The sequence below is a fragment of the Triturus cristatus genome, chromosome 5_2, assembly GCF_964204655.1.
Source record: "Triturus cristatus chromosome 5_2, aTriCri1.1, whole genome shotgun sequence".
NCBI lineage: Eukaryota > Metazoa > Chordata > Amphibia > Caudata > Salamandridae > Triturus > Triturus cristatus.
In genome coordinates, this window is record NC_140588.1 from 607,259,769 (window position 1) to 607,279,812 (window position 20,044).

The following is a 20,044-nucleotide window of genomic DNA, read 5'->3' on the forward strand; positions in this document are numbered from 1 at the left end:
CTGGAGGTAACAAGAGGGGTGCTTGGCCCCCAAGGACATCCTTGGGGGCCAACTACCCCTCCTATTACTTCCAGTAAGTACCACACAGCAGGATTATTAAGTTCTCATAACAGGCCACACCCCCTTTGCCCACCACTCTGCAAAAACACTCCCTGGCACGATCTTTGATGGGGATTGAAGTCCCCTTCACTGCTGGGTGTCCTTAGGGGCCAACTAGCCTACCTCTTACCTCTAGTAAGCCCCACACAGTGGGATTTCTGAGAGGTGGACAGAGGCCACGCCCGTTTACTCCACCAATCTGCAAACGCGCCTCCCGGTGCGCTCTTGGTTGGTTTCCTCATGAGGGTCCCTGGGGGCCAACTAGCCCACCAGGTACCTCCAGTATGCCCCGCACAGCTGGATTGCTGAGAGTGGTCCGAGGCCACGCCCTTTTTATATCACTCTGCAAACGTGGCTCCTGGCACACTGCTGCTTGGGGGATTATGTCCACTTGTGTCCTGAGGTCCTCAGGACACAAGAGGACCTCATCGCCCCACCAGCAGTGCACCAAGAGGTACGTTTGCAAGGTGGTGTAAAAAGGGGTGTGGCTAGGACCACCTCTCTGCGATGCAGCTGTGTGGCGCTTACTAGAGGTACCTCGTGGGCTAGTTGGCCCCCAGAGACTGATGATATCACAGATTTTTTTTTAAACATATTTTTTATTGACATTTTTAACTTCAGCACAATCATACAAGCAGAACATGGAAATAATTTAACAAATTCTTATTTGACAGTTAGGCAGGTCTGCATGCATTTCACTCTGGAGACTGGTATCTGCCAGCTCACGTTTGCCTATTATATCCATGACCCTTACCCATTGCTTCTTCCCCGCCTTGTCTCGGTGGGCATATATGGCCGCAGACCGGGGTCCAGTTATTGTCCCCATCTGAGTTACTCATGTTTAATTAATCGTGAACATTTACAGCAGTAAAAAAAGGGGTAAACTAGATAAAGAAAAGGAAACTACTTACGGAACTGGTGTGCATGGGGGAGCAGATCAGCTGGTTCTGGGGATGCATATGGTATTTGCAATAATGAAGTGACTCTTCCTCTACAGGATATGTCTATCAGGGTGGGGTGGCTGGGGGAGGCTCTGGGGATGTGTTCCTGCATTTAGGCCTTAATCTACAGTCCTCCACGTGTCTGTCTCACCGCTAGTACTGCTCACTCACGCTCCTCTGAATGGTTGTCTGTGCATGTCTCACTCCTTCAGGGTCCAGTCTTCCTATATGGCTATGTACGGATCCTTCACTATCACTCCTGGTCCCCTCCCACATTTTTCATTCTCGCTCTGGGTTTTCCCATGTCGCTAGCGCCTCCTTCCAGAGATCTGCTATCAGCCATCTCCGGATGCCTCTTGCTTCCTCCCAACTCGGGGCTCTGCTCTCTGCTCCTGCCCAACCAAGAACATCCCTGTTCTAGTTGGCTACTTGTGGCCTAGAAGGGGATTTCCAAGCCAATGCTATTCATCTTTTAGCTAGCCCTAAGGCAAGATCTGTTACTCGATTCTCCACTTTTTGTTTAGGGGGTCATGGGAAGAGCCCTAATAAGCATGTCTATGCAGCGGGCTTCAACTGTCTCCCCAGTGCGTCCTTGATCTTTGCCAGGATCCCTTCCCAATAATTTAGGAAGCTACAACTCCAGGTCATATACATAAAGTCCGCGTCTGCGTAAGCACACCTCAGGCAATTCCTCACTTCGACCCCATATGAGTCTATGGGGCGTCGTATAGACCATATGGATATAGATAAACAGCGTGTACTCAAGTCTCGTATTCCATGATATTTTCTTGTGAGACCGTAGGACCTTACCCCATTCTCCACCCGTGAATTCCCTGCCTACTGCCATTTCCCACTTCCCCCGCAGAGTCCCCATGGGTCTAATAGCAACAGTGACCAGTGCCTCGTGGTGCCACCTCACCTGGTGCCTTGCAGAACCCAGAGTGATTAGGGCCTGCATTACCGGGTGGGTCACCGGTTCATCCCTACCCATTCCTTATGTCTGCCCAAAGGTGCAAACCAAGGCTTCATACTGCAACTTTCAACCAGATCCGCATACGGGACTAATGATCCATCGTGATAGCAGTCCCCTACCGTGTCTAAGCTCACCTCTGTCAATGACTCCAGCTGCTTGGCCGTAAATGTTGTCCCTGGACTTTCATGTGGGAGTCCAACCAACGGCAGTGAGAGGGAATATCAAGAGGTACCGTCCAGCCGACGCTGGCAACGTTTCCAAGAGTGTACAGCTGTAATTTGCAACACTGACCAATATGGGGTGACAACTGTCGGTCTCACCAATTTGGTTAACAGTAGATCTGGATTATCATTTGGCTTCGTCAACCAGGTTCCCTCCTCGTTCACACCCTCTACCCACTGTGCAAGCCATTGCAGCTGAGCCGCTAACATGTACAATTCAAAATCCGGCACACCCAGGCCGCCCTCCACCATCGGGCATTGCAATGTCCGCAGGGAGATTCTTCGTCTACCATCTCCCCATATCAGGTCTTTCATCAGGGCATTCAGGGGTCTTAACCATCCCCGGGGCATCAGGGTCGGAAAATTAACGAAAAAGAGATCCGAGCCATAATCGGCAGCTGCAGTGTGCAACAAAAAAGGACATTGGTCCATAGAGACCTCAGCGCCCTGCCCAGGTTCCCTTCCTTTAAGTCAGCCAAAAAATGAAAGACATGTATTCCTAAATATTTAAATGAGTGAGGGGTCCAGTTGATATCAGCTGGTAATAGTGTCGGCTAGGGTTGCCAGTCCCAGCAGTGGAAACAAATATGTCTTTTTCTTGTTAGTTCAAAGGCCGGAAAGGGTCTCAACCCACTCTAAAATCACAAGGGTTTTTGGGGTGCCAGATACTGCTGTTCCTAAATATTCCAGTAGATCGTCCGCATACAACGAAACCATGTCCATCAAGTTGAAGACCCATCCCATCTCCACCCTGCTGAATCAGCTCTACAAAGGGGTTCAATAGCTAGGGCAAACAACAATGGTGAGAGGGTAGACCCCTGCCGGATTCCCCATTGTATGGAATACTGAGAGGACACAGATTTCCCTATCCTGACCCTCGCCATAGGTGATGTATAGAGCAGTTGGAGCCACTTCACCAAGACCTCCCCGAGGCCCATCCGCATCATGACCTCAAAGAGATAATCCCACCCCACTGTGTCAAAGGCCTTATCTAGGTCAACAGACAGCACAGCCGCAGAAGGCATAGACCTGGTCTCTTCATGGAATAGAACATAGTACAACCTTCGCAGGTTATAAGAGGTGCTACGGGAGAGGATGAATCCGTTTTGGTCTTCGTGAATGATGGAATGCATGTGTGGAAGCAGTCTGAGCGCCAGTATCTTGCTAAGGATCTTAAAATCGATGTTGAGCATGGAGAGTGGCCTGTACTCTGTTATTGGGGCGTTGGTGTCTTTAGTCTGGGGAAGGGGTATCACCAAAGTACTCTGGGTTGAATAGGGGAGGCCTCCCCATTCCAGGACCTCTGCGTATCGAGTCACTAATCTTGGTGCCAGTAGATCCACATATGCTGCATCAAATTCTGCCTGGAGTCCATCAGGACCCGACGTCTTTCCCCTCGCCATATATGCAATGGTAGCTCTGACTTCATGTAGGGTCACTGGGCCTCCCAAATCATCTTGCACCTGCTCGTCCAGTGTCCGTATAGGCAGTGTCTCCAGGAACTATCGGCTAGACGAGCAAGGGACCTAGCCAGGGCTAGTATATAACTTCACATAGTAGGTGCGGAACAGTGTATTAATGGCATCGGGATCATAGACCAGTTCCCCAGAATCCGTCTGGACCTGCGTATTCAGGGCCCCTCGACTTTCCGGCTTAATCAGCCATGCTAGTAGGCGACCTGCCCTCTCTTTTTCTTTCTGTACTCTGGCTAGGTATTCCCTATAGCTGTGGCACCTCAGCCTCTCCAGCGCATTAATGTATGTAGCATGGGCCTCTTGTAGACAAGTTGTAGAGGTGGCCTCTTGCCCCTGAATATTGTCCAGTTGCCGGAATTTTTGCCTCCGTGTCTAATAGTTCTTGTCTGATTTCCTGTTGCACGCCAATCGATTGCCCTTGACAGTGTCCCCTCACCACCACCTTAAATGCCTCCCATTCCACCAACCCTGAGAATGCGGAGTCAGCATTTATTGAAAAGTATGTCTAAGGGCCCTCAAAGAGTCACAAAAGGTGCATCTTCCAATGTAAGGGGAGTCAACCTCCACAACGGGATCAGGGGCCATCTCCCAAGGGGCTGTTGAGTCAGCAGCAGGGGACTATGATCTGAGAGAGTCTTACCCAGTTATTCTGTTTGTGTAACTGTGGCGCCGAATTCCGGCATGCATAAGAAGATATCTAGCCTAGTATGTACCTGATGCAATAGGGAGAAGTATGAGTATTCGCTATCATTAGTATGCTGTACCCTCCATATGTCTTCCAATCCCCAATGCTTAATCCAATCTCAGAACCCCGCTGCTACCCGTGAGTCTGCGCTCCTGAGAGAGGTGGATGTGAATGATTCACTGCAGTATTCACCACACAATTAAAATCACCCCCAGTAACTTTGAATCCTTCCATATATTTAACCATCTGAGCTGAGGGGGCGGTAAAGAACATCACCTGTTCTGTATTCCGTGCATACACACTCCCAAATGTCACTTCCCTTCCTGTCAGTCTCCCAGCTACTAGCACATACCTGCCTTCACTGTCAACCTTGGTACGGATGTGCTCAATAGGGACCCCGGGTTGCACCCATATCATTACCCCCTAGCAAATGCAGAGTAGGTAGTAGCATATATTCAGCCCCTCCTCCTCCGGCGCAGTCTGTCAAACTCGCTACTAACAAAATGCTTCTCTTGCAAGAGGGCTACATGTACATCTTTCCTCTTTAGATAGGTTTATATCTTATACCTTTTGGCCATGGACCCCATCCCTCTTATATTCATGTTACAAACTTAAAAGGGCTATGCATTAGTTGGGATGTTATCAGAAACCCCCATTCCAACCCCCACCGCACCCCCGGCCGCCATCACACCAACAAAAATTTATAACAAACACCCCGAATAGGACAACTCCCCAATCCCAGGATGGTCTAGCAGCGGCTATGCACCCAAACTGCAGACAAGACTGCATCAACAAGTTAAGGCCCAACGCTACTATTGCAAGGACCTGAGGGGAGCTCAGCGTCACTACAAGAGCCCTTACATTGGTTTAGGCATTAACCCATGGCGCGCCAGCCAAAGGTGGATGACCCAACCCTCACCCAGGGGCATACCTGGCCACCCCACCCATCTTCCTCAGAAAACCCAATCAAAGAAAAGAAAAGGAGATTTAAAGTGTGGGGGAACACAGATGTGAGAGGAGCGAGAGGGAAAGAAGGATGGGGTGAAGAAGAGGATGCAAATGGCAAGTCTCCACTTATACAATCTCGACAGCTGTGTTCGGAGTCACAATTGTCATCTTAATGCTGCCACTCCGAGATTTGTCCGAGTCTGTCCCATCAGTCCCTCTCTTTGATCCAGAGCCTCTCTCCGATAACGACCTTCATCCCTGCATCATGGCCGCCACTGCCTGTAATGCCTCCACTTGTTCCTTTTCCGTCTGTGAAGAGCTCGGCTTCTTTGGAGCCCCACACCGCTGCCTCCTCCAAAGTCTCTTTCCGGGTTCCCGTTCTCTAGACTGGGTTGTTGGTTTTTGGGTCACAGTTGGACCCTCCATTTTGTAGCTTTCAATCCAATCCAATGCTGCTTTGGGATCATCACGGAAGTGCGTCTGTCCATCTAACTTTTTCCATAGTCAGGCTGGAAACATCAGTGAATTTTGGATCCCTTCTTCCCACAGGGCCCTCTTAACTTCAAGGAAGTTGGTGCGACACCTCTGAACTTCCAGGGTATAATCAGGGAATTTACTGTTTTCGACCAAGAATGGTCTGTCAGCATGTGCTTTTTGCAATAACATGTACCTATCTTTAAAGTGGAGCAATCTAGCCACCACTGGGTGCCGGTGGCCTTCCCGGGGCCGGTGGCCTGGCAGGTACGCGGTGCGTCCTCTCCAACGTGTAAAACTGGGACAAGCCCTCCGGCACCACCACATCACGAAGCCAACTTTCTAAGTACAGGATCATGTTGTTGCCTTCCACTCTTTCCGGCACACCTAGGATCCTTACATTATTCCTCCAATTTCGCCCTTTGGCATCCACAGCTCTCTTTTCCAGTAGATTGACTCTGTTGGATTTGTCCCCCATCTGTTTGGACAAGGCCTGCTGCGCTGGTGTGATTTCTGCCAAGAGAACTCTGTCTGTTTTACCCTGTCTGCTAGTTTGGTGTGTTCCACGCTTAACAGGCCCAGGCAACCGGCCACAGTACTTATGTCTTGATGGAGCGTCGCCTGGTGTTGGCAATGGCTTCTAGTATTTGAGTCAGCTGATGCTGGACTGGGTTTTCCAAAGGTTCACGACTCGGCTCCTTCTGCATTTAGTCTGGTGTGGTTTCTTCTTGCTCGGGGAGAGGCCCCGTCTGCTTTCCTCTCGGCTTCCCCATCTCCAAGTGGTTATAGTATCCGACTGGGGATCTAATTTGCCCCTCCCTGGGCCACCAGGGTCCCTTTATTAGGGTTCCAGTCAACTCTACACTTCACACCCCACCAGGGCCGAGCCACCGCACCTTTGTGGCTGCCTGTTTTGTCTCCACTGCCTGTGTCTGTTACACAGTCTTCACCAGTATCACCACTGGGGCCGCTAGTTCTGTTTGTCTGTGTCCTTCTATAATGGCCCTGATCCCAGGCTCCGTCAGCCCGATCAACTCCATCATCCCGTAATGGATTCAGAGAGGACCTCACACTTCCTCAATACCTCCCAGCATCTTCTCAGTAAGGCTCTGTTTTGGCAACGTGATTAGGTCACAGCCAACGAGCCTGGGCAAGGGCCCCACTCAGTCCCAAATCCACCCTACAGGCCTCCCGGGGTCGCAGCATGAGTCGTAACCATCTCAACTCCCCAGGGTTTCCAGCCAGCTCAGCAGCTGCCTTCTCTCTAAGCCACTATTCAATCAGCTTCCTGCCCTTTGCGTTCCTCCAGTTCCACCTGTTTGCCCCCATCTACCCCGGGCTACTGGTCACCTCAGCATCTCCCGGCGTGTTGGTATCTGTCAGAGACACTGCGCTAATGCCCCCTCAGATGAGGGTTACAGTCCTCTCCAGCCCTGGTCATCTCCCGGATGGGAGCCTCCAGGGAGGCATCCCCTGGCTCGATCTGACCCACCTGGCCTCTGGATGAAGGTGCGTTGTTTCAGTGCTCAGGGTTCCAAGCCAGGGCCGATGAACCCTGTTCTCCAGCCCCAGCGCAGTTCCCAGCGATGCCACAGGCCACCGATGTTGCTCCCCATTCCGCTAGTTGTCTTCCTCTGGTTGCGTCCTGCCACTGCCCAGTCTGGGCTCGTCACCTTCTCCTTCCAGATCTACGGGGCTTCAGGCCACCATCTTATCTGGGCTGTGGTGCCTCGCGCACTCTTGCCACACCACTCCTCCTACCACCTCTCAGCCTCAAAGGGGTAGGATTGTGTTGTGGGGCACCTCGGGTCAACAAGGTCCGTGCCGGCGCGCCCCCTGGCTCCCAGTCGTCACAGTGGCATACAGGGAAAGGCATGTGGCAGCGGGCAGCCTCTGTCTCAGTGCCAGTCGCTTCAGCGGCTCCCGGCGTATTAGTGCCTGATGGGAGCTCTATATCTATCTCCTTCCAACTGGGGGCCCCAGACTGTTCTGGAACAGGTAGACACACTGGCGGCAATCTCCGGCTCGGTGTCTCTAGACTCACTCGGACCCGCCTGGCCCCAGGATGTCAGTGGGTCTTCTGTGCTCGGGGTCCACAGCCAGGGCTGACATGCTCTACTGTCCAGCCCCAGCTCAGCTCCCCGCAGTAACACAGGCCTCTGGTGCTGCTCTCCACTCCATCAGCTGTTCTACCTTGTCTGTGTCTCTCTGTTGCCCAATCTGGGCTTGTCACCTCTCTTTTCTGGCCCCGGAGCCCCAGGCCCACCTCTTGCTTGGCCCGTGGTGTCGCACATACTTGTTGCTGCTCCACTCCTCTCATCACCCCACGGCCTCAAAGGGGTCAGTTTGTGCTCTGGTATACTTCCGGCGAGCGGGATCCACCTAAGCATGCCCCTGGGTTCAGGCCGTCACAACAATTTACAGGATAATATACTTGGCCGGGGCGGAGCTCTCGGCTCACATGTCCGCCACTACTGGCTCTCAAGCCACACCCCACTGATGATATCACTGATGACATCTCAAATGACATCACTCATGACATCATCCAGGTGATAAGCTGATGCACCTCCTCACACCCTAATATAACTTTTCATACACCTACTCTAAAATATTGACAACCATTCTGGAAACCACAGACACACTAATTCCAGTTAGTACACACCCATTCACTGATTATTAGGTCTACACACACATTCACTCACCCATACAGTCACTGATACACGCAGTCACTCATCAATGCAGCCACTGATATATGCACTCATACACCAATACTGCCACTCAAACACTGCCACTCAACCATAGTTACTCAAACACCTAGTCATTCACCGAAAGAACCAATCACACTGCCATTTACTCACCTATACAGTTATACACACACCTCCTCACTTATTCATACATATATTCACACTACGTACTCTCATCTACAATCACTCACAAAGTACATACTCATCCATATAGCTAGTCTCACACTCACTCACTCACATAAATAGTCACTTATATACTCCAACACTCACATATACTGCCTTTCACATATGCTGTTAATCACCCATATACCACTGAGACATTCATACTCACTGAAAAAGCCATACACACACTCACTCAACCATACCGTCCCTCACAGACACAATAATGAATACATACACTGAGGGATTCACCCACTCATACATCCATGCAGGGAGTCACACAGCCCCTCAGACACCCACACAGACACTCAGGTACCCATACAGCTGCTCAGAAAACTAATCAATAACCCATATAGACACTCATGTACCTACTCACCAACCCATGGAGCCACTTACACAGCAACTGACAGACTATTGCACACATTTACAAAGATTATTCACTCATCCATACATTCACTAAGACATGTTTAATGAATCACTTATACAATCAGTCACGCACCCACCGAATCATCCATATAAACACTCAAACACCCACTTATTCTTTAATACACCTTGGCCTATATATATATATATATATATATATATATATATATATATATATATATATATATATATATATTACCTACTGGCGGTCGCCAGTAGGTAGTTATAGTTAGGACCACGTTTCCATAGGAAATCCGCAACATTCTATTTTGAATAACTTTGGCGCCGGTCGACGAATCCTCGCAAATTTTTCAAAATAGGTGGGGCGCTACGCTCCGCTCCTTCCCTGAAAGTCTCGGGGGGATTCGTCAAGCGGGGGCTGAGATAAAAGGGGGGCCCCAAAACGCGTTTTTCCCATGCATTTTTCCATAGGACCTTTAGACAGGGCTACAGCCCGAACGGCTGAACAGAATTACTAGAAATTTGGCAGAGAGGTAGTCCTCAGGTCAAGGAAGTGCCTTTTGTAGGTTTGGTGTAAATCTGTTCAGTAGATTCTGAGAAAATAGCCTTTAAATCAATATATATATCTGAGCCAGCTTACGGTGCGCTTACGGTACGCTTACCGTACGCGTACGGTGGCGTGCGCGAGCACGATTCTGATTGGCTCTTAGATCTTAGTAAACATTCGAATCGGCCGAAACCAGGAAGCGGCGGCCGCCATTTCGTGTGTTTCACTCAGAAAAAAAAGAGTGATAACAAGAAAAGGGGGCAAGGAGGAGAGTTACAGACCCCCTAACATTTGTAAGGGGGTCAAAGAAGGACAGAAAAGTACAAAGAAAACATTTATTGTTTTTAATAAAAATCACGGGGTACGCGTACGGTAAGCTCACCGTACGCGTACGGTAGAAAAAAAAAATAAAAAAAGAAATGAAATGCAGATTTAAGTGTTTAGATATTAGGGGGCTCTAAAAAGAGCCGTTGTGTTTATGAAGTGATTTTTAAGTGGTACCTACAAGTAAGTACCGATGCAGAATCTAAGGTTCAAGAGGAAGACTCTGTTCCCTTCATCATTGAAGTGCACACCATCTCCTCTATAAATGTCTTGCATGTCGTAACGCAAGTTGTTGTGGTAAATGGAACCCATACCATAGTCACGGAGGAAAGCAGAAACAGATTTGTTGACGTGCTTTCTTGCTTTGACAATCTGCGGACAGAAATGATTGGACCAGTTCCATTTTTGCCTTTGGCATATGTTAGAAAACACAAAGGCAGTTTTAGGGAAAAGTGAAAACAGTTGTGCAAAGGTGTCCTTCATAAGCATTTCCAGACCTACCCCAGTCAAAGTGCCTAGGTCATTGCCACCACAGTGCACTTTTATGAGGTCAGGGTGTTGGTTTTGCATGAAGGATTTCACCAATGGCATCAATTGGTGCCACTTTAACCCTCTCTGACCAATCCATTTAATGTCTACATTTGGCAAAGCAAGGTCTCTCACCATACCTGTTTTCTCTGCAAACTTTTCACTCCAGAAGACATAGCTGTGCCCTACAATCCACACTGTGAACATCTTCAAAGGAGAACTGGATGCACTCAGGAGGTGTAATTCAGTAGAATGGTAAAAAGAAATGAAAGACAGTTTGGAAATGGAGGCATACATATTTTTTTCATAAAAAAAAGAACTGATTGGCTGTTTCATACCATTCTAGAATAAAAACTAGGCTGTATGTGTAAATTAATAGAAGCATGTTTTGTATTGGTACAGAAAAATGTGTTACCAAAGAACAGTACTATGGATTTGCTGTTAGGTTTGAAAAGTCGAGCACTCTTGCTCTGTGGAATTGAAACATTGTTTGGCGAACTTCTGACCTAACTCCACACAGCAGTGTTTCATGAGCTGTTGCTATGGTAGCAGGCAGAAGTCAAGTTGGGGGAAGGGTACTAGGCAGAAGTCAAGTTGGGGGAAGGGTACTTTTGGAAAAGGGTTGGTTTTCAACCAATAGAAATGTGTGATTACATTTGAAAAAAAGGGGGAAGCACTGAGATTTGAAATTAACATGTATATATGTGGAAAAAGAGAGGGAAAGTTTGCCATTATCTGGTTCTGCTGAGAGGAGAGAGGTGTAAAGAACAGAGATCCTGGCTCTGATAATCTGCTGTTTGAGTGCCACATTTCTTTCACAACTAACTAATTTTAAAGGTGAGTTTAGAGTTTGAGAGGGGATGTATATGGTAAATTAAGAAATGAATAATAGAAATGCAAATCTTTTTGTTGAAGTTGTGTTTATTATTTTGTGTTTTGGGAGACATTTAAATGTGAGGAACAAGTAAAATAATATGGACTATGTTTTCACAATAAATTAAGGTGTACTGGTATAAAAAAAGAATAGTTTAAGGGTTTGAGGTTGGACTCAGTAATGCAAATACATTCAGCATCACTAAGGCTGGTTGCCCTTGCTGGAGTGTAGGCAGTCACCCAGGTTACAAATGGTGCTGGTCTGAAAAAGCAGTTTGGACATGTGCTTTTTAAAAAATCTGAAAAGTGGATTCATAATGTGTCAGTCTGTAAAAGTGATTATCACTTGCCAAAAAAAAGAGCAGTAAGTGTGCTTTCAAATTGGCAAAGAAATTTCGTTTTGTGACTAATGTGAAAACATGACTCTGTGTGCAAAGAGGAATTATAGGCAGAGATTTATTGCGTATTGCTCTGGTGATTTCACAGTTGCATTAGATGGAAAGGGGGAGCCATTTTTTGGTGCAGAAGCAGACTCTTAGCACACAGCCAGCTGCTTACCATGTGGAATCATGCACAGTATTCACAAGCGAGTGGGGTTTGAGGTTTCAGTCAGTAATGCAAATACATTCAGCATCACTAAGGCTGGTTGCCCTTGCTGGAGTGTAGGCAGTCACCCAGGTTACAAATGGTGCTGGTCTGAAAAAGCAGTTTGGACATGTGCTTTTTAAAAAATCTGAAAAGTGGATTCATAATGTGTCAGTCTGTAAAAGTGTTTATCACTTGCCAAAAAAAAGAGCAGTAAGTGTGCTTTCAAATTGGCAAAGAAATTTCGTTTTGTGACTAATGTGAAAACATGACTCTGTGTGCAAATAGGAATTACAGGCAGAGATTTATTGCGTATTGCTCTGGTGATTTCACAGTTGCATTAGATGGAAAGGGGGAGCCATTTTTTGGTGCAGAAGCAGACTCTTAGCACACACCCAGCTGCTTACCATGTGGAATCATGCACAGTATTCACAAGCGAGTGGGGTTTGAGGTTTCAGTCAGTAATGCAAATACATTCAGCATCACTAAGGCTGGTTGCCCTTGCTGGAGTGTAGGCAGTCACCCAGGTTACAAATGGTGCTGGTCTGAAAAAGCAGTTTGGATATGTGCTTTTTAAAAAATCTGAAAAGTGGATTCAAAATGTGTCAGTCTGTAAAAGTGTTTATCACTTGCCAAAAAAAAGAGCAGTAAGTGTGCTTTCAAATTGGCAAAGAAATTTCGTTTTGTGACTAATGTGAAAACATGACTCTGTGTGCAAATAGGAATTACAGGCAGAGATTTATTGCGTATTGCTATGGTGATATCACAGTTGCATTAGATGGAAAGGGGGAGCCATTTTTTGGTGCAGAAGCAGACTCTTAGCACACACCCAGCTGCTTACCATGTGGAATCATGCACAGTATTCACAAGCGAGTGGGGTTTGAGGTTTCAGTCAGTAATGCAAATACATTCAGCATCACTAAGGCTGGTTGCCCTTGCTGGAGTGTAGGCAGTCACCCAGGTTACAAATGGTGCTGGTCTGAAAAAGCAGTTTGGATATGTGCTTTTTAAAAAATCTGAAAAGTGGATTCAAAATGTGTCAGTCTGTAAAAGTGTTTATCACTTGCCAAAAAAAAGAGCAGTAAGTGTGCTTTCAAATTGGCAAGGAAATTTCGTTTTGTGACTAATGTGAAAACATGACTCTGTGTGCAAATAGGAATTACAGGCAGAGATTTATTGCGTATTGCTCTGGTGATTTCACAGTTGCATTAGATGGAAAGGGGGAGCCATTTTTTGGTGCAGAAGCAGACTCTTAGCTCACACCCAGCTGCTTACCATGTGGAATCATGCACAGTATTCACAAGCGAGTGGGGTTTGAGGTTTCAGTCAGTAATGCAAATACATTCAGCATCACTAAGGCTGGTTGCCCTTGCTGGAGTGTAGGCAGTCACCCAGGTTACAAATGGTGCTGGTCTGAAAAAGCAGTTTGGACATGTGCTTTTTAAAAAATCTGAAAAGTGGATTCATAATGTGTCAGTCTGTAAAAGTGTTTATCACTTGCCAAAAAAAAGAGCAGTAAGTGTGCTTTCAAATTGGCAAAGAAATTTCGTTTTGTGACTAATGTGAAAACATGACTCTGTGAGCAAATAGGAATTACAGGCAGAGATTTATTGCGTATTGCTCTGGTGATTTCACAGTTGCATTAGATGGAAAGGGGGAGCCATTTTTTGGTGCAGAAGCAGACTCTTAGCACACACCCAGCTGCTTACCATGTGGAATCATGCACAGTATTTACAAGCGAGTGGGGTTTGAGGTTTCAGTCAGTAATGCAAACACATTCAGCATCACTAAGGCTGGTTGCCCTAGCTGGAGTGTAGGCAGTCACCCAGGTTACAAATGGTGCTGGTCTGAAAAAGCAGTTTGGACATGTGCTTTTTAAAAAATCTGAAAAGTGGATTCATAATGTGTCAGTCTGTAAAAGTGTTTATCACTTGCCAAAAAAAAGAGCAGTAAGTGTGCTTTCAAATTGGCAAAGAAATTTCGTTTAAGGGCCTAATGTGAAAACATGACTCTGTGTGCAAATAGGAATTACAGGCAGAGATTTATTGCGTATTGCTCTGGTGATTTCACAGTTGCATTAGATGGAAAGGGGGAGCCATTTTTTGGTGCAGAAGCAGACTCTTAGCACACAGCCAGCTGCTTACCATGTGGAATCATGCACAGTATTCACAAGCGAGTGGGGTTTGAGGTTTCAGTCAGTAATGCAAATACATTCAGCATCACTAAGGCTGGTTGCCCTTGCTGGAGTGTAGGCATTCACCCAGGTTACAAATGGTGCTGGTCTGAAAAAGCAGTTTGGACATGTGCTTTTTAAAAAATCTGAAAAGTGGATTCATAATGTGTCAGTCTGTAAAAGTGTTTATCACTTGCCCAAAAAAAGAGCAGTAAGTGTGCTTTCAAATTGGCAAAGAAATTTCGTTTAAGGGCCTAATGTGAAAACATGACTCTGTGTGCAAATAGGAATTACAGGCAGAGATTTATTGCGTATTGCTCTGGTGATTTCACAGTTGCATTAGATGGAAAGGGGGAGCCACTTTTTGGTGCAGAAGCAGACTCTTAGCACACACCCAGCTGCTTACCATGTGGAATCATGGACAGTATTCACAAGCGAGTGGGGTTTGAGGTTTCAGTCAGTAATGCAAATACATTCAGCATCACTAAGGCTGTTTGCCCTTGCTGGAGTGTAGGCAGTCACCCAGGTTACAAATGGTGCTGGTCTGAAAAAGCAGTTTGGACATGTGCTTTTTAAAAAATCTGAAAAGTGGATTCATAATGTGTCAGTCTGTAAAAGTGTTTATCACTTGCCAAAAAAAAGAGCAGTAAGTGTGCTTTCAAATTGGCAAAGAAATTTCGTTTTGTGACTAATGTGAAAACATGACTCTGTGTGCAAATAGGAATTACAGGCAGAGATTTATTGCGTATTGCTCTGGTGATTTCACAGTTGCATTAGAAGGAAAGGGGGAGCCATTTTTTGGTGCAGAAGCAGACTCTTAGCACACACCCAGCTGCTTACCATGTGGAATCATGCACAGTATTCACAAGCGAGTGGGGTTTGAGGTTTCAGTCAGTAATGCAAATACATTCAGCATCACTAAGGCTGGTTGCCCTTGCTGGAGTGTAGGCAGTCACCCAGGTTACAAATGGTGATGGTCTGAAAAAGCAGTTTGGACATGTGCTTTTTAAAAAATCTGAAAAGTGGATTCATAATGTGTCAGTCTGTAAAAGTGATTATCACTTGCCAAAAAAAAGAGCAGTAAGTGTGCTTTCAAATTGGCAAAGAAATTTCGTTTAAGGGCCTAATGTGAAAACATGACTCTGTGTGCAAATAGGAATTACAGGCAGAGATTTATTGCGTATTGCTATGGTGATTTCACAGTTGCATTAGATGGAAAGGGGGAGCCATTTTTTGGTGCAGAAGCAGACTCTTAGCACACACCCAGCTGCTTACCATGTGGAATCATGCACAGTATTCACAAGCGAGTGGGGTTTGAGGTTTCAGTCAGTAATGCAAATACATTCAGCATCACTAAGGCTGGTTGCCCTTGCTGGAGTGTAGGCAGTCACCCAGGTTACAAATGGTGCTGGTCTGAAAAAGCAGTTTGGACATGTGCTTTTTAAAAAATCTGAAAAGTGGATTCATAATGTGTCAGTCTGTAAAAGTGATTATCACTTGCCAAAAAAAAGAGTAGTAAGTGTGCTTTCAAATTGGCAAAGAAATTTCGTTTTGTGACTAATGTGAAAACAAATGTAGTAATATATTTAAATAAAATAAAGGAATTTTTTTTAGTTTTTTTCAGGTATTGCTGAAGAGCAGTGAACAAAATTTAAGATGCCTACAAAATCCAGAGTAAAAAAAGACCACAAAAAAAACCTATATTTGAAGACAACTGGAGGACCTAAGTTAGTTGAAGATGCTCATGTTGGGAAAAAGAAAAAATCTTCTGGTAAGCAGACAAAAATTTTTCTAAAGAACATATTCAAAAAAAGGAAAAATGTACAAAATGTCTGTACTGGAAAGAATGATTTCAATCGAAAAGGACAGGAAAAAATTGAGAATTTAGTTAATGCAAATATACCTTCTGCAACTAAAAAGATTAACTTAAACAGAAAAACAGTGTTTAAAGAGATACGTAGAAAAATGTTTCAGAGAAGAGTTATGTCCAATTTGATAAAGGATGTTAAGAAATATAAGCAAAAGGCTAAGTTTTATAAGAGAAAAAAATAAATTGAAGCCATTGCAGCAAAGGCATTAGAATTAAAAAGGAAACTATTCATTTTAATTTTGAATAGGTTGCGTACATTAGACAAAATGGTTAATGTACTGAAATCACATAGCAAAAGGAAAAGAGTAGTGAACAGAACAAACTTTTCTAAAGTGTTTTTAGGAAAATGGATGCATAGTTCAAGTAGTGAACCTTTTTTTAATGAAGAGAGTTATTTTCAAAGTAATAGTTTGCTGCATGCAGTTGACACCAGAGGTCGTGCTTATGAAGTGAAAAATGGTTGCATAATGGAGAAGGAGATAATGGTTCCAAGAGATGAGGTACAAGTGATGGCGGATGAGGCTATGGGGAGACGTCCTAAAGCCCCAGTGTACACTTGGAATTGTAGTAGTATTTGCACTGTGCGTCAGGAATCTATTGATAAATTTAGTGAGTTTCTAAGAGAATATAGTAAAAAAAGTGTAAAACAGAAGATTAAGGTGCTTCAAAGTTTGGATCCATGCAGAGTGAGAGAGAATACTGGTTTGCAGGGTCATTCTCTGGCTTGTCTATCTAGAAAAGTGTGTAATAGTGTTTTCCATCATTTTAGGATGCTGGCTGTTCATCATACTGAAATGAGAAAGTTTGTGAGACGGTTGTATTTTGCTAAAAGTCCAGCAATAAAGTTAGATGAATTGAATAGGGCTCTGTTCCGTGGAACGGTATCAGATGTAGAGAAGGTTGTTGATGAAATTCAGTTTTGTTACTTTGGTCCTGAACAAAACAGTGCAGAGAAGGACACAGTAAATGAGGAAGAAGTGGAAGAGAATGTAGAACCCTCTGTAAGTAAGACATTTAATGATCACATAACAAAATTTGCAATAATCTCTAATGAAAGACCAAATATTACTTGTATTTGTTGCCGCAGAACTCATTATAGAAAACAAACCAGGTATGTTGATCTCTACAGAAAGATTGAAAATGAAGATAATTATAAGTGGAAGGATTTTGCCACATATATATTTCTTGAAAATTGTTTTGAATTGGGTGAAGTTCAGCGTATTTGTAAATACTGTTACAACAAGTTAGAGGAAAATAGAATGCCGACCAGAGCTGTACATAATAATTTAGAATTGGATGCTATTCCTGCTGAACTTTCTGAATTAAATACATATGAGTCTATACTCATTCAATGTGTTCATCCGTTCCAGACCATAGTACGTATGGAGCCCAAAACTGGTAAATTACCTCTGAGGAAAATAAAAATCTATGAGGCCTATATGTCCCCATGTGCCCCCCCCCCAACGCTTATGTGCACATGCATGTAACCTATGCATTTCCCCTCCATGGCCTTTCCTATCCTGACTTATGCTATAACGTATGCTATAACGTGGCCTGACATCATTCAGTCCCCCATGAGAGAAACGACAAATCCGTATTGAGGCCTACACGTTTTGCATCATGTTTTCCTGCACCACATAAAAACCCGTGTTTGTGGCTCAGCTAGACCCGAACAGAGGTTTCAGGCCTCAGACGCTCTGAAAGCTGCAGCTGCGTATCCTTGGCCTTGCACACTTGGGCCTCAGCCAAAGGGGCCCTGTCACAAGGTGCCTAGACAGTATTAAGCACGGTTATCTGCTTACTCCTACCGAGCCGCATTCCTGCCTGGTGAAGGAGAAATGTACGCGACCCATCTGCAAGGGGGGAGCCCAGCCTTACTGTCTCTGTTTGTGAGATTGCAAAGCTCACGTCAGTAAAAAGCCCATAGCCCCCATGCAAGGCCTCTGCAATAAATGAAGTAAATGAAGAAATAGATGCCACATCGGCTCTTGGTGATGAGCAACCTATGTCACAAATCAGTCCCTGCTCCAGACATCAGATATCAGATAAAACAAGATGTGCTGGTCGTCCTGACACTGAAGGCCTCACTCACTGAAGGCCTCACTTCCAGACTTTCCGGTTGCATAGCAACCTCTCCCCACGTCAGGTACACGTCATGCTCGAGTTGAGCATAAGTAAGGCAAAGTTCCAGTACAATTCCAGCAGATCACGCAACCCCCTCCAGGTATCCACCCACCTATGACAAATTACCCATTATCATCAAGTGGACGCCCACATGGACGCCCACCTTCACACCTACTTACACGCCCACATGCTCTTATATCATTCTCTTTTGCTCTTTTTGTTTCCGATGTATATATACTGTACTCTGTGAATAATGTTTTGAGAATACTTTTGAGTCCCTTCCAGATCCCTTGTGGTGATGGTAATATTCTCCCTTTGACTCGAGTTATTGGAATAAAGCCCTTTTTGAACCTGATACCACAGACTCAGCCTCTTGCTTTATGCATGATCTTATTTATATACTGAAATTCTGAGAGCGTAATATTTTATTTACCACATAATGGCGCCCGAACAGGGACTATTCTCTTTCCCCACACGCCGGAGATGAGGGTCCAGTTTTGCCCCCTTCCACAGCCGTGACGGACTTCAAGTGCGCACGTCGCGGGTTTTCCCGCCAACTCCCTCAGGCCAGCGAAGGAGACGGACTGCGACCAGGCATCCACACGAGGCGGTGAGGAACGCAGATTGTCCTACCCAGAGCCCACCTGCGAGAGAGCTGTGTCCGAGGTTTCTGGAGATCCACCTAGGTTACGCCATTCCCCGCGCAGCGTCAAGTTTCGGAGGCCTTCGACTTCAAGTTCAAGTTTTCAAGTTTTCAAGTTTTCAAGTTCAAGTTCCGCTTCCCGGTGAGTTTTCTCATGGGGGTTGCAATCAAGATGGGTTCTCACTTGTGAGACCTGTATGTTCAAGTGCATGCTTTACGAGTTATAGGAAATAGAGATCTCAAAATGTTCAGGGTGCACCGGTAAAACTGTATGAATGTTATTGTCATAGCCAGGTTCAGTTAGGTTTGAATGTGTCAGGTTTTATGTAAGTTTGTTTTATTATAGTTTTTGTTTTTACAGCGCTATTGTGATTTTTGATTTTGGCTACATTCCAACATGCCGGTATTTTCGAAACTACGTAAAATATGTACCAGAAAAGGTGTACTAGAGGAACCAGTTAACATTCCTCCTAGGGACACCCCTGGACATTTCATGTACTGTAAGCATGGTTTAGATGCTGTGTTGTTCTTGGAACTATGGGTAGATTACACGAAGGATTTAGAGACAAAATATAGATGGCCTATCACGGGAACGTGGGATGCGGAAAGCATTATGAAAGTAGAGGAAGAGATATGGAAGAGAAAATCTAGACCTGCTCAGAAAGATGCCATTGAGTTGTGGCGCAAGGAGTCACATAGAAGAACAGAAAAAGAGTTCCACAAAATAGAGAGAAGTAAGCAAGAATCAGAAAAAGCCAAAGAACAGAACTTAAGAGAGGAAGGGGAACGAGTAAAAAGAGAGCAGACTGAAAGAACAATGAATACTGTCGTTGCTGGTATTTACCCCGTCCTTTCAGAGGAACTAGCAAAAGTGACTCCAGTAGAAAGACCCATCAGAGTGCCTCCGCCAGTACCCCGCAAATTAAAAACAGCATCCGACAGGTTTATTGACACCTATCTAGAGGAATCCCCACCAGCCTACGTGGACGGATCTTTCCCTGCACCACCAACGCCAGAACAGCTCCAGGAGCTCGATGACGGTGAGGAGGGGGGATCCGGGACAGCGTCAGGAGGGGTGTCGACAGTAAAAGTAGACATCCCCGAATGTATATATGATCCAGACCCAGGAAAGGGTAGGATGCTTGTGTTTTCACTACGGCTTAGAAGAGCAGTCACAGATCTGGAAAAACTACCAGATATGGATAAACATCTAAAGAAAATGTACACATTCATAAGAACAGGGGAAGGTCCTGAGAGCATAGCAGATGCTATAC